We start from the raw sequence: 14,078 nt of genomic DNA, 5'->3' as shown, positions 1-14,078 counted from the left end.
AAAAGCTAATATATTCTTATTGATGAGATATGGAAATCGTAGAAATAAGAAAAAAAATGCTCTGGCATAAGGTACTTTGATATAAAGAAGGGCATGACTAATAGTATAGCCCTTCTGACATCATACATTTTCCTTGTAAAAAATACAAGGACAAAGAGTGTCTGTAGGTTGGATTCACTCCATATAACCGTGTAACAACTGAATGAGGTTCACACCCCAACCAGAAATCAAATGCAAAACAGGAAAATGAGAATTCCTCAATAAATCTGTAAATAAAAGTACTGCAACTATGTATGAGTCTCGTTAAAAAGAAGGTGAAGGTAAATCCTCTTTGGATCACATTCACTTGTGATGCCAAAAATGAGAATAGGAAGTACACTTTAGTAGACAGAAACAAAATATATCCAATTTTTAGAGATGTGGGAATAGTGGTCTCCATCCCTTTACAAACAGCAAAGTGTTATATACTCCTGGAAGAAACAGTCAACAAAAGTGATCTGTTACATGTTTTGGAACTGAAAATAAATCTTAAGGGCACATACAATTAACTCAAAATGTTCTTGGCAAAAGGAGACCTTCAAGGTTTAATCTGAAAACACGAAGGACAACAAACAAGGGAAATCAGGTAAAGTCCTGATGGCATTTTATGTAAAGTTGCATGGGAGATCCTAAAGTGAAGATGACAGGCTTAGGGAGGAGTTACTTTGTATAATTAAAAAGTCTCAGTAAGAGTCTGCTTAGAGAAAAAAAAGATATCAGTTCCCAGTTTTAAATCCAACTTTCCCAAAAGTTTAGCTGATAATCATTTTACCATCACCTTTCAGTAGATTATTTCACACATATGACTTTGTTTTCTACCTGACTTCTAGAAACTGTTCTGCTCAGAATGATTGTTTTTGCTTTGGTCCCAATTTCTTTAGAAGTGAATTGATTTTTTTTAATTCAGTTGTGCTCCAAAGTTTGGTGCAACCTTTAAAGATTACATTTTCTGCAACAGCAGGGAGATGCACCACTGACGGAAGAGGCATTTGAGATCAGTTATTCTAAAGTTAAAATAACAAAAATTACACAGGAAAGCACCCAAAGAGAAAAGTTTGTAGATTCACAGTGGGGCTCCCAGAGACTGCTGGATAAGATGTCAGTGTGAAAGGAAGAGCTGAAGCAGTGGGGACCTCATCAGAAGGTGAAAGTCTGCTTCCTGGCTCAGTGAAACATATAATCATCTCCTGTTTGTTAAAACAATACAGAGCAAAAATAGATCTCGGGAATCAGAAGATTTACTGCAACTCCCTTATGTCGGAAACACGGCAATAAGCCTGCTGTGAGATGCTGTGCTGCTCAGCCATGGCAAAGTGAACACAGATCCAGACTCTAATATTTGATGACCAATTTGGTGCTTGCTATTTTTTTTTTTTCAACTTTTCCTTGCTTTATTGTACTTTCATGATATTTCTCAGACCAATCCATATTCTTTACACAGAATCATAATGCCTGAGGCTTGTACTTCTCTGACCCCTCTTGGTGTAATCATAAATCTTGACTTTACTTGTCTTTTCTCTGCTTTAAGTTGTCTTTTGTGTCACATTCACTTCACACTCTCAAATACCTCCTGCAAGCTTGGAGGGGATGAGATTTTTTGTTGTTGTTTTTTTCCCCTCTCTATCCACTACTGTGAGCTGTGGATTTCCTGATCCTTCTGGCATTACAAAGAAATGGGTTAGAAAACTACTGAGAGACAGCGGCTGTGCCTGGCAGAGGTGAGCTCTTCGTGAGTCTGGTGACCCTCCACCCCTGCAAAGGGTCCTTTCCTTCCCTTATAGAAAGCTCCTATGTTGTGCCAGCACCAGGTACAAGAGGGCACCACTGGAACTGTGCACTGGTGCTCAGAGAAGAGTTTTTGTTGGAAGAACTTTAAGTCCAAATATGTTTTCCAGGCTTTCCTACTCAGCACCTTATTGGGTTCCCTTGCTCTTTTTCTCCCAGGAGAATCTCATTAGATTCAACATATCCAAGTGCAAGGTCTTGCACCAGGGTCAGGGCAACTCCCACTCTCAGTACAAGCTGGGGGATGAAAGGATTAAGCACAACTGTGTCAAAAAGAACATGGGGATACTGGTGGATGGCAAGCTGGACATGAGCCAGCAATCACAGAATCATAGAATTGCTCAAGTTGGAAAAGACCTTCAAGATCATTGAGTTCAACCATGACCTAACCATACTAGCCTAACTCTAACAACCCTCCTCTAAATCATGTCCCTGAGCACCACATCCAAACGGTTTATAAACGCATCCAGGGATGGTGACTCAACCACCTCCCTGCGGAGCCTATTCCAGTGCTTAACAATCCTTTCTGTAGAGAAGTTTTTCCTGATATCCAAGATAAATTTACCCTAGCACAACTTGAGGCCATTTCCCCTTGTCCTGTCACCTGTCACCAGTGAGAAGAGACCAGTCCCGCTCTTGCTGTAAGCACCTTTCAGACACTGGAAGAGAGCAATAAGGTCTCCCCTCAGCCTCCTTTTCCCCAGACTAAACAGCACCAGTTCCTTCAGTCACTCTGTAGGGCATATTCTCCAAGCAATATGCCCTCACAGCCCAGAAAGCCAAACATATTCTGGGCTGCATCAAAGTAAGTGTGGCCAGCAGGGTGAGGAGGTGATTCTGCCCCTCTACTCTGTGCTTGTGAGGCCTCAGCTGGTGAACTGTGTCCAGAACTGTGTCCTCATTACAGGAGAGACAGACCTGTTGAAATGCATTCAGAGGAGGGCCACAAAAATGATCCAAGGGGTGAAACACCTCCCCTATGAAGACAGCTGTGAGAACTGGGGCTGTTCGGTCTGGAGAAGGGAAGGCTCCAGGGAGACCTGAGTGCAGCATTTCAGTATCTAAAGATAAGCTATAAGAAATGAGACAGACTCTTTAAGAGGCTCTGTTGTTAAATGGGCAAGAAGAGATGGTTTTAAACTAAAGGAGGGGAGATTTAGACAGGCTGTAAGGAATAAGGTTTTTACAGAGGATGGTGAGGCACGGAAACAGGTTGCCCAGAGAGGTGGTGGGTGCTCCGTCATTGGAGACATCAAAGATCAGGCTGGACAGGACTCTGAGCAACCTGCTGTAGCTGTAGGTGTATCTGTTCATTGCAGGGGAGTTGGTCTAGATGGCCGTTAAGCACCCCTTCTAATTCAAATAATTCTATGATTCTATGATTCCCTGCAAAGCGGCCTGTGCAGAGGCACCTGGATATTTCTGCTCACAGGCAGGGCCTGGAAAGTCCTAAAATTCTGACTCTGTGTGACACATCAGCATTTACTACCTCTTCAATTAAATGGCTTGCTTGCTTGTTTTGTTTGTTCATCTAAATCTCACTGTTGGATATTAAACATCATTTGCAGCAACCGCACAAAATAAGAACACATGGGTTTTAGAAAGTGAAAATTACTGTGAGTAAGGAGTGACAGATTATTATTTGTGTTCTATTATAATTAATTACTCTGCACAGCTGGAAACCATGTTACAAGTCTTAGGTGTTTGCAGGAATGAATGGTCTTGTAAAATGTAGCTGGCAGCTAAATCCATTCTCGTCATCCCCGCTCGTTTTTGGTGTTCTCAGCACAGGATAGATGTGCCTGCCAAGGGCTCTCATAGGCCCATTAGGGTCTGGAGTGACTGTGCTCTTAAACAGACATTTTATTTTTCTCTGCCCTTTGAGCCACAGTAGTTACAGGCATGTAGGAAATGCTCAATACACACAAACAGCTAAAACTAGTCAGACAACCAGGCTTTGCACAAAAACAGCTCATTATATATATTGATAATTATATGTCAGAAGCCATCTGTTGAAATACAGTTATTTCTCAGATCCATTTCTTAGCCTGCTGATACTTTTGAGGACCTCACGTGGCTGTTCATGTACAGAATCATTAAATTTCCATTTTGGTCTGTGAAGGAATGATGAAAAGAGATGCAAACTTTAATGAAATTATTGTTCCTGCTGTTGAATGCATTCATTTTCATGAAGCCATTTGACAAGAAACCCTCACTACAAGAAAGACTTTGAGGCCATGAAGCATGTCCAGATGATAGTGAAGCTGTGAAGGGTCTGGAGCACAAGTCTTACAGGGAGCGGCTGAGGAAACTGGGAGTATTCAGTCTGGAGAAGAGGAGGCTCAGGGGAGATTTTTTCTCTCTGTACAAATCTCTGAAAGAGGTTATAGGCTTCTCCAAGGTAACAGCAATAGGATGAGAGGCAATGGCCTTAAGTTACACCAGTGTAGGCTCATTTTGGATGTTTGGAAAAATTCATTCTCAGAATGAGTGGTGAGATACTGGAATAGGCTGCCCAGGGAGGTGGTGGAGTCACCATCCCTGGAGGTGTTCGAGAAAAGAGGAGATGTGGCACTGAAGGGACATGGTCTACGGAAGTCACAGGCATGGGCTGATGGTTGGACTAGATGATCTTATTCGTCTTTCCAACCTTAAAGATTCTGTGATTCTATGAAACTGAAGCTTCAGATAGCTCACATAGGAATGTCAGTATTAGGTGGGTGATGTGCAGCACTTGAAAAACTGCACATAGACACTGGGACACCAGTAGTAGTAAGGCTGGCATGGCCAATGTGCCTGGCAGCCATTGGAGACAGCAAGAAGAAAAAGTCTGGGAAGGCAGTAGGCTCTGAATATCCTGGTACCCACTACAAGAGAATGCAACACCCATAGCTGGCTTAGGGTCTCCCTGGAGGCAGGCTTTTGGCTCAAGACCAGTTAAAAGTTCTATCAGGATGTGAAAACAAGGCTTAACCTATCAAGAAAATAACATTAAACACATGCTTATATTTCAGTTGTCACCAAACTTCATGCAGACCATTAAAATTAAAGTACATCGAAAGTTATGCTGCATGTTCAAGTAGAGACAAAAATGATAGCTTTTGACAGCCCATACATAGAGTGTGGGAAGATTTTCTGTGCCAAGTATGAGTCACTAGGAAAATAAAACCACAGTATGCTGAAAAAGTGTTATCTAAGAAAATCCACTGTGGAAAGCAAAAGTAATGGGAGCAGTCAGTGTCATGAAACCTTGAATGTTTTAGTATTTAGTACCTGAAAATAAAATGATCAACCAAGACTTGCAAGAAGTTCAAACACATTGAAGAACGTGATCCTATGTGATACAAAGTGAAAGCATACAAACGTCTCTGAGTACTATACATTGTAACTCAATCTCAGTCAAAAGCAAGAAAAGAGCTATTTTCCTCTGGATTTTGATCCAAATGAAATAAAAGAAGACCCTTGGTATAGAATCATAGAATCATTAAGGTTGGAATGAATACTAAGATAGTCTAGTCCAACCATCTACCCATCACCACCATACCCACTAAACCATGTCCCATAGTTCCACATTTCTTGAACACCTCCAGGGACAGTGACTCCACCACCTCCCTGGTCAGCCCATTCTAGCTCCCAGTGATTCTTTCTAAGAGGAAATTTTTCTTAAATTCAACCTGAACCTCCCCTGGCATAACCTAAGGCCATTATCTCCAGTCTTATCTCTGTTACCTGGAGGAAGAGGCCAATCTCCACCTCACTACAACATCCTTTCAGGGAGGTAGAGAATGATAAGGTCTCCCCTGACCATCCTCTTTTCCAGACAAAATGAACATTGTGGAGAATGTCTGGCTGAAGAAAAAATATTATTTTATATAAAATTAACATTTATATTTAAACAAGGAAAAGGTCAAGTGCAGTGAGATTTGCTGATCCAGTTCACTACACAAAGACGAGTTCAGAGTACTTTTGATTAGTTGTATTTTATGGAAAGTACTCATCCACTGAGAATGTTATCACTAATTTTATTTAACTATTTAAAAATGTACACAGCTACACTGACTTCAAGAATTCTGGAGAGTGGTAGTGTCAAATGCACCAGTTTGAATACACCTATCCTGAAATGTTCAGAGATTTATGTATTTCCCAGAGAAATGTCTAGAGGTCTAGAAGAGTGGCTGTAATTGGCATCAGTAAATCTAATCAGACTAGTTAGTGTAATTTAATCCGAACAGACACATTTAAAGGGTCTTTAGGTAGATGGTGCCTTTCAGTTTCATTCACAAGCCCAGAGGAGTTCTTGAAGGGATGTACAAGTATCATATCCCAAATATCCCAAATCCAGAGTTTATTAAAGTTGCATGTGTTGGCTGGAGTAGGATATGAGAAAGGAGACTGGCAAGTAGCTCAAACAACTTGAACAGAGGGAGCCAGGATAACCTCTGAGAAGAGCTCTTCCAAGAGAGACAAGACAAAAATATCTGCACATCAGCTTACCCTTTAATAGGTAGTGTTTCATAGATCCATGTTACATTGAGTACTACTTGCAGCCTATTGTGGACAAATTAGCACATAAAAAGTGTCTGTTATGTGTAAGGAAAGTTCTGAATAACATCACTGAAGAAATCTAGTAACTATAAAAATTTAAAAAGAAAAACAAAAAGGCAAAATTTTGGTGAACATAATCTATAAGGCAATGTGACAGCTCTACTCTATAAAGAGCAAAGAGTCCTAACTGATAGCCTGTAGAGGAGACAAAATTTCCAGCATGAGGCTTCACTTGCTTACTTTCCCATGTGCCTTCACTGGCTTACCAATACCCTCCTGCTCAGACCAAATACAGGCAATACTTTCAAGCTTTTATTTCTCCTACATTCAGACCTAGCAGTGATGAGCCTATATGTGAGAGCTGCCCTGTCCTCTGGGAAGAGAAGATATCAGAGAAGATAAGAAACATTATCAGCTGTTGTGCTGACAGCTCCAAGGAGTCTGAGAGTCAGTTGGAGATGCATCACCTCTGAGCTCTGCCCCAACTTCCTTGGGTGCTGCAGCAGCCAGCTTGTCATTCAGTACATGGTGCCTCCGGAGCTCCCAAAACAAGAAGTAAAAGGGAATAGAATGGAGGCAGAGAACATCCTGAAGCTATAGCGGTAATGGCTCTGGGCAGACAGGACCTGGTTTTGGCAATGGGAATTACAGAAATCTGAACAAACCTTTTAGCTTCTTCCTATCCAGTACTGAACCCCTGCATGTGTTCAGCTCCACATAAAGAAACCAAGCTCCGTGGTCCTGACCCACTCTGCTTGCTAAAGGAAAAATTACACTTCATCTCAAACAAAGCAGGAAAGAGAACAGCAGGAAAAGCAAATGAAGCGTTTCCTCCTTTATGTTCAGTGTAGGGAGGAGAAGTAAAAGATACTATCAAACAAATAACCTAAGGAATCTGCCAGGGAAAAGGTTCTTCAAACCATCACTGGAAATCTGAATTCTGCTAGAAGAGACCTGCAGCAACCGCTGCTTTATTGCTTATTTTATTTTTGAAAGGGCTAAAAAAGCCTGCCAAGGATGTGGCAGAAGATTCATTGTAATGACTTGAAGCAGAGGGAAATCTGGCTTTTTCTTGTGAATGACAGGTTAAAGGCATGACAGAAAAGAGCTTTTATTTTCCTTAGATGTTCCCCATTACAGCCTGACATTATTGCCCCAGGCTAATATTTTGCACATAGACACTGATAAATCTGAACTCTGGCTGCAGTATAACATACTGATCAGGTATTCAGTACTGATGTGATTACTTAGCTGACTGCTGCCTATAAAAAAAAGAAACAAAAAAACTAATTAAAATCAATGAAGACTTTTACCTGGAGGTCCATGTTTTAGTAGAGCATGAAAATGAAACAAACCTCTCAATAACACTGCTTTGTTTTTCCATTTATCTTTGCAGAAATCTTAGAGTATTATGAGTGCAATCCTAACTTCAGAATATTTACAATAGACCTCACCAAAGTTTAAGTCAGCCCAGTAGGAATATTGGTATAGTTAACAATTTCTTCATTTCTAAAACTGTTGTGGGATTACTCTTTTGCTCCCTAGTTACAAGAAGGAAAGTAATTTTAGTCTCATATCACTGTTAAATTCTGACTAAGTTTTCTAATGACATAGTTCTTAGACTTGTCCTCCTGACTTTCATGCGTGACTTTTCACCTTAAAAAAGTGATTGTCTCTTCCTGGAAAACACTCAAACATTGCCCTTAAAGACATGAAAGGGAAGAAAGTCTAGAATCTGAGCTGAGATCTTAAGAGCTTTCTCTTCACAACCAGCATTTCTATTAGGTGTTTCTCAAGTCATGAAAGATCTGGAGTCCCAAGCCATGCTTTGAGCTCATGCATCTGGCTCCTGTTTGTTTTCTCCTCTCTCTTTAAATTATCAAAATTAAAACAGCTTAGGAAGGAACCTTAAAGATCATCCAGTTCCAACCTCCTGCCATGGGCAGGGCTACCACCCACCAGATCAGGCTGCCAGGGCCCCATTCAGCCTGGCTTTGAATGCCTCCAGAGATAGGGCACCCACAGCTCCTCTGGGCACACTGTTCCAGTACCTCACCACCACATATACAAGCCCTCCACATACAAGGATTCTGAGCATCATAGAAGAATTTTAAAGATGAGATAAGAGCTGGCATGTATTCTTTGCTTGCCTGCAAAGTCTCCAAAGAGATTGCAGAGCCAGAGGCTCTAGTCCAGTTCTAGGCTCCCCAGTTCAAAATATACAGGGCACTTCTACAGAGAAACCATTGAAGGGATACAAAGATGGTGAGGTCCAGGAGTATCTCCCTTATGGGGAAGGCTGAGAGATCTGGGGCTGTTCTTTCTGGAGAAGAGGAAACTGAGACGGGATCTTATCAGTATTTATAAATAACTAAAGTGCTGTAATCAAGTGGATGTGGGTGGACTCTTTGGTGACGTGCAGCAAGAGAACAAGGGGCAATGGGCAGAAACCGGAACACAAGAGATTCCACTAACACAAGAAGCTGGAACACAGGAGATTCCACTAACACAAGAAAGAACTTCTTTACAGTTAGAGTGATGGAGCACTGGAGCAGACTGTCAGCAGAGGTTGTGGAGTCTCTTTCTCTCAAGACATTCAAAACCTATCTGGGTGCCTACCTATGTGATGTACTGTGGGGAACCTGCTGTAGTAGGAGGACTGGGTTCAATGATCTCTAGAGGTCCCCCCCCAGATCCGTACAATTCTGTGATTCTGTGATGCTGGCATGTTCACAGTGATTTGCATGCCGAAGTACAAAATCTGTTTCATTTGCTAAAATGCAAATAGATAAAAATATTCATGGCTCCCTTTTGGTTTCCAGTACTCAGTATTAGTTGTCATAAGCACATGCATCTTGGGGAAGCATCTGGAAGCCTCTCTCTGCTCATTTAGGTTTTATATCCATTTAACTACTTCATAGGACTATCAGACTGCTAAGTCCATGAATGTTGCAACAAATTTAAGGTAAAGCAACCTCGTGCTCCATCTGTACAGAGCTTTAAAGCAGTTTTGTTCTCTTAGTTTTTCCTCAAGCTGTTCTCTACATACTAATGGTGTAATTCTCAAGAGGTAATATAAAATTGGGAGGAAAGAACTATACCACCTAAGGATATCCTTAATATTACCATTTCTTAATATTAAATGTAGAAGTGTTGCGTAAGTATTTGCTGATTCTTCTTGCAATTTGTGAGGGTGTATTTTTACTTCTGTGTTATGAATACAAAGTAGTTAAGATCTATATCTTATACCACTGTGAGACTGTGCCATTGGTTGTAGCAGAAGAGAAACAAAGTGTGACTTTTAAGACTGGAATGTTTAGATACGGGAGCAAAGAACTGAATGGGTTTACACATCTCACATTCGAGAACATTCCATTGTTGCTAAGCACCTCGCATTTTGATAGTAAAAGCACCAGATCTGCAGTAGTTGAATTCACAGTTTTAAGTTTGAAGAGAAAGAAGAAAAAAAAACAAAACACAAAGCTGGAGTTTTTACTTGGAGTACAGTTTTTGATGTATTTCTAAAATTCCAGCACTTGGCTGTTAAGAGTGCGCAATCAAGCTGACATATAAAGATTGCTTTTGGCTTTAATTCATTATTCTGTCAAGGATTTAGCCATGTCAACCCATTAAAAATTATGTGAGACTACTTGAAAATAATTATTCTTGTTAGTTTTTTACCAATCACTGTGGCAGCAAAGCCTTAAGAGAATAGTAATTTCTGGTCAAAGCTGTCGTTTGTGCTCTTTTTTTTTTTTTTTTTAACTTCTTTACCTCTTTTCCAGCTGTGTATTTTATCTTCCTCTGGTGTTCTTTGAGATATAATACCACCCTTTTATTTATCAAAATTCTACGCCTGTGTTTTGATATGTAGAGATATCCACAGGCTGCGCTAACCTTGCCTCTTGTTGCTGTGTTGTATGAATTATTCAGGAAGCTTAGCTTTTGAAGTGGTCAGTAATTACATAATTTAACTCCCAGATAAAAGAGAGAGAGAGAACATGAAGAGACACCACATAACAGATTTTCTGTCCATCAAGCAGGGCCTTAGTGGATACATTCTAGAGACAATGTGTAATTAAATGAATATATTTAATGCACTCATTGACATTTTACATTTTTATAGCTCAAGGTTTTCCCCCCGCTGCCTGAAGAGCACTTAGCATCTTTTCTCCCTTATCCACCTGTCTACTTTTTTTAACTGTTCTTCTTTCGGGTGTTAGTAAATCCTTAAAATCCTGAAACACAAGAAAAAAAGAACAAGTGCTCCCTATTTCTAATGCTGTAGAATTTGGGAAGTAGAAATTCTGCCTTTACTTTTTTTCCTTTTCTGCATGATTTTTTTTTTTAAGTCTGAGTTCAGCACTATGCAAACTTGGTTTAGATTGCTTTTCTCTGGAAATATTGCCCTAGATTTATTTAGATCACCAAAGCTGATCTATCAACGTTTTTGCCATTCAGTTATGTGAAATCCTGCTCAGGAAAATTTCTCATTGTTGATGCAGCTTTTGGTTACCAGAAAAAACAACACCCGTGAATTTGTGCTCTGCACTACTTACACTTTAACCAACATGGAATCTGTATAGGGACTTTCTCTCAAATTTCATCAGAGCTTTATGATTTTAATAAACTTTTACAACTGAATCTTGTTGAAGGTCTTCTGAAAATCCAATTTTCTGGTTTCCCTTCAGTCGTGCTTGCTGAAAACCTCTTAGAGAAGCAACAGGCTGGTGAGGAAGATAAGCTCTGCAGACACCTTCCCAGCAGGCTGAGCACTCCATGATCTTCATTCTTCTCTCCTTCTGACTCAGTCATCTTTCTGGTGATAAGACTCTCCCCTGTGAATAAGCATAAAAGTGAAAAGATTAGCAGGTCTGTTTGGTCCAGTACTTTTTACATCTACCTAAAATAAGTGTGTCTCCTCTGATTTATCTGCTATCAAGAATATGTTGTGTACAGAAAATTCCCCAGCATCTTTCACAATTGAGACCAAATTAAATAGTTTATCAAGGTTCTCTGCCTTAGCTTTATCAGCTTTCAGTGCCCTTTTAGCATCCTGGTCATCAGGCAAGCTCACTAATTTCCAAGTTGCTGTTCTGTTTTATAACATACAGATCTCAGTTTAAGCATCATTTGCAATGTGCTCTTCTAATTCATTTTTTAAGTTCTCTTGATTTACTTCTTTCTTCTGACATTTCCATAGCTACTCTTTTCTGTTCATTTGGTTAGATTTACCATTTTTAAATACCAATCTCTTCAGTGAGAGAGCTCCTTACATTTGCTATGCAGCTATTCAGCACTCCAGTCAGACTTTTTGATTTGAGTCAGAGAGTTCAACATGAGCTTCTAAAAATACTCTTAAACAGATATCAAACTGTTTGAAGGTTTTTTTCTTGGTAGACTTTTATTTAGTTTCTTGTTTATTTGTTTGACTAATTGCCTCATTCTTATATAATTCTGATTCTTGAAACTGAATGTGCTTGGCCTTGGCCATGTCTGTCTTTGCCTGGTGGAATATCTAATCATACTGTGATCACTCTTACAGACTGCCTCTTGCTTTATTTGCCTTAAATTAGTTCTTGTGCAACATTTAACGTTGCATTCAGAATGGCATGCTTTCTTGACTATGCTAAGATTAATTGTTCTAGGAAGCAGTGATTTATTGAATCAAAAAATTTTATCACCTTAATAAACTTTGATCTGGTCTGCATACAAATCGTAGAGAACTCCCCCTATTACCATTTGCTCTAAATCTGTTGAACAAAATCTAGAGTTTAAAAACTCTGTTTTCAGTAAGGAAAAAACCTACAGAGGTCATGAATCCTAATCTCTGTATATAAGACCTAGATTCTCATAACTGCATGATTGCCCTCTCATACGTAGGTTGTAGATGTGGAAAAAACGTCCCAAAACAATGTGAAGTAAATCAGTGTATTGCACCAACTGAAGTTTTCCATCATTTTTGTTACTCTTCTGTACTTGTGATCTTCCTTTTTGGTATTACATTGTGGAGTAACATAAAGAAACAATTTCAATCAGAATGCCAGCATTTCAAAAATGCTTTTCTGAAATAAAGCAGTTCAGTCAATATAATAAAATGTACATTCAAAATTTCATTCTGTAGTGGAATGACCACTACAAAATGTTTTATTCTGCTATATTATGTTAACAAAAAATGAAAAACACATGTTTAAATTTTTAGTTAGGTGTTGAAATGACACTACTGAATGAGCATGAGAAAAACCACAGTGAAATATTTCTTTTCTATTTTAGGTTTTGAGGCAAAATATTTCTCCTTTGAAAAGTGTAGCTAGATCAGCACCTTCCTACAGATATGCTCTTCCAAGAACCTTTTAAATCATATCTAATGAGCTCTTCATACAAATTTTTTTTTGTATGTGTAATATTGAAAACATGTCACTGTGGCTATGGCTATCTCCATGTGAAACGTAGAGACTCTGTATTCAGGTTTTTTGTATTTAAGTTTAAGAGTGGACCCTTAATCCTGGAGGTATCTAGCAGAACTGGAAACAATTGTTAGTTTGGTGGAGTAGTCTTTTGTGTCTATCAAGTGTATGTACTCCCATGCGTTTCCTACACAATTGACAGTGTCCCCTAGTAAGTCATGTTTTGATTTCATGATAACTGAAATAATTTCAAGAAGTTGCAAATATAAGGAGGGCCACTAAGATGATCAGAGGCTGGAGCACCTCCCCTATGAAGAAAGGTTGAGGAAACTGGGCTTGTTTAGCTTAGAGAAGAGAAGGCTCCGGAGAGACCTCATTGTGGCCTTCCAGAACTTGACAGGAGCGTATAAACAGGAAGGGAAATGGCTGTTTACATGGGTTGATAGGGACAGAACAAGGGGGAATGGTTTTAAACTGAGATAGGGGAGGTTTAGGTTAGATACTAGGAAAAAGTTTTTCACTCAGAGGGTGGTGACGCACTGGAACAGGTTGCCCAAGGAGGTTGTGGATACCCCATCCCTGGAGGCATTCAAGGCCAGGCTGGATGTGGCTCTGGGCAGCCTGGTCTCGTGGTTGGTGACCCTGCACACAGCAGGGGGATTGAAACTAGGTGGCCATTGTGGTCCTTTTCAATCCAGGCCATTCTATGATTCTATGAAACGTAGATGAGAAATCTTTGTTTCAGAATGAAGAAAGAATAAAGAGAAAAAAGCTGTGGATGATATACCATCAGTAGACTTAGAGGGTCTTCCTTATTTCCCACAGTAGATAGTTATATGCTGGACGTTATATATAAGGTCCTTGGCAGAAACATTTTGGTAGTCAGTCTTTAGAAATGTTACTTCTGGAACAACTGCTGTGTTTATTGGGCTGTCATCTCACTAGCAGCTACTCACTCATAACCAGATACTTGAATCAAACCCCAGCATTCTCCTTTTCAATTAAAAAGAGGTTTTATGGTTTACTGACAACATCACTTAGTCACTTGAAACATCACCTAGACCATTCTGAAATGTAAGATCTGGGACGGTTTTTAACAAGAGGTTTCTTTTGCCTGGTCATCTGTATTTTAAATTACTCTAGTTGGAGAAAATGTCTCTTCATCTCAAACTGTCCCTAAAACAGTTCAAAGGAGTTCCTATGGTACATTCGTGCCCTTAGGGCAACATGTTAATATGAATGTAAGAATATTGTAGAGGATCAGTGACTTTTCAAAAGGTCAGACAAACCTTCTTCTGTTCT

This window comes from Meleagris gallopavo, chromosome 3 (assembly GCF_000146605.3).
Source record: "Meleagris gallopavo isolate NT-WF06-2002-E0010 breed Aviagen turkey brand Nicholas breeding stock chromosome 3, Turkey_5.1, whole genome shotgun sequence".
Lineage (NCBI taxonomy): Eukaryota > Metazoa > Chordata > Aves > Galliformes > Phasianidae > Meleagris > Meleagris gallopavo.
The sequence above is the reverse complement of the archived record's forward strand: the minus strand, read 5'-3'. Positions refer to the sequence as shown.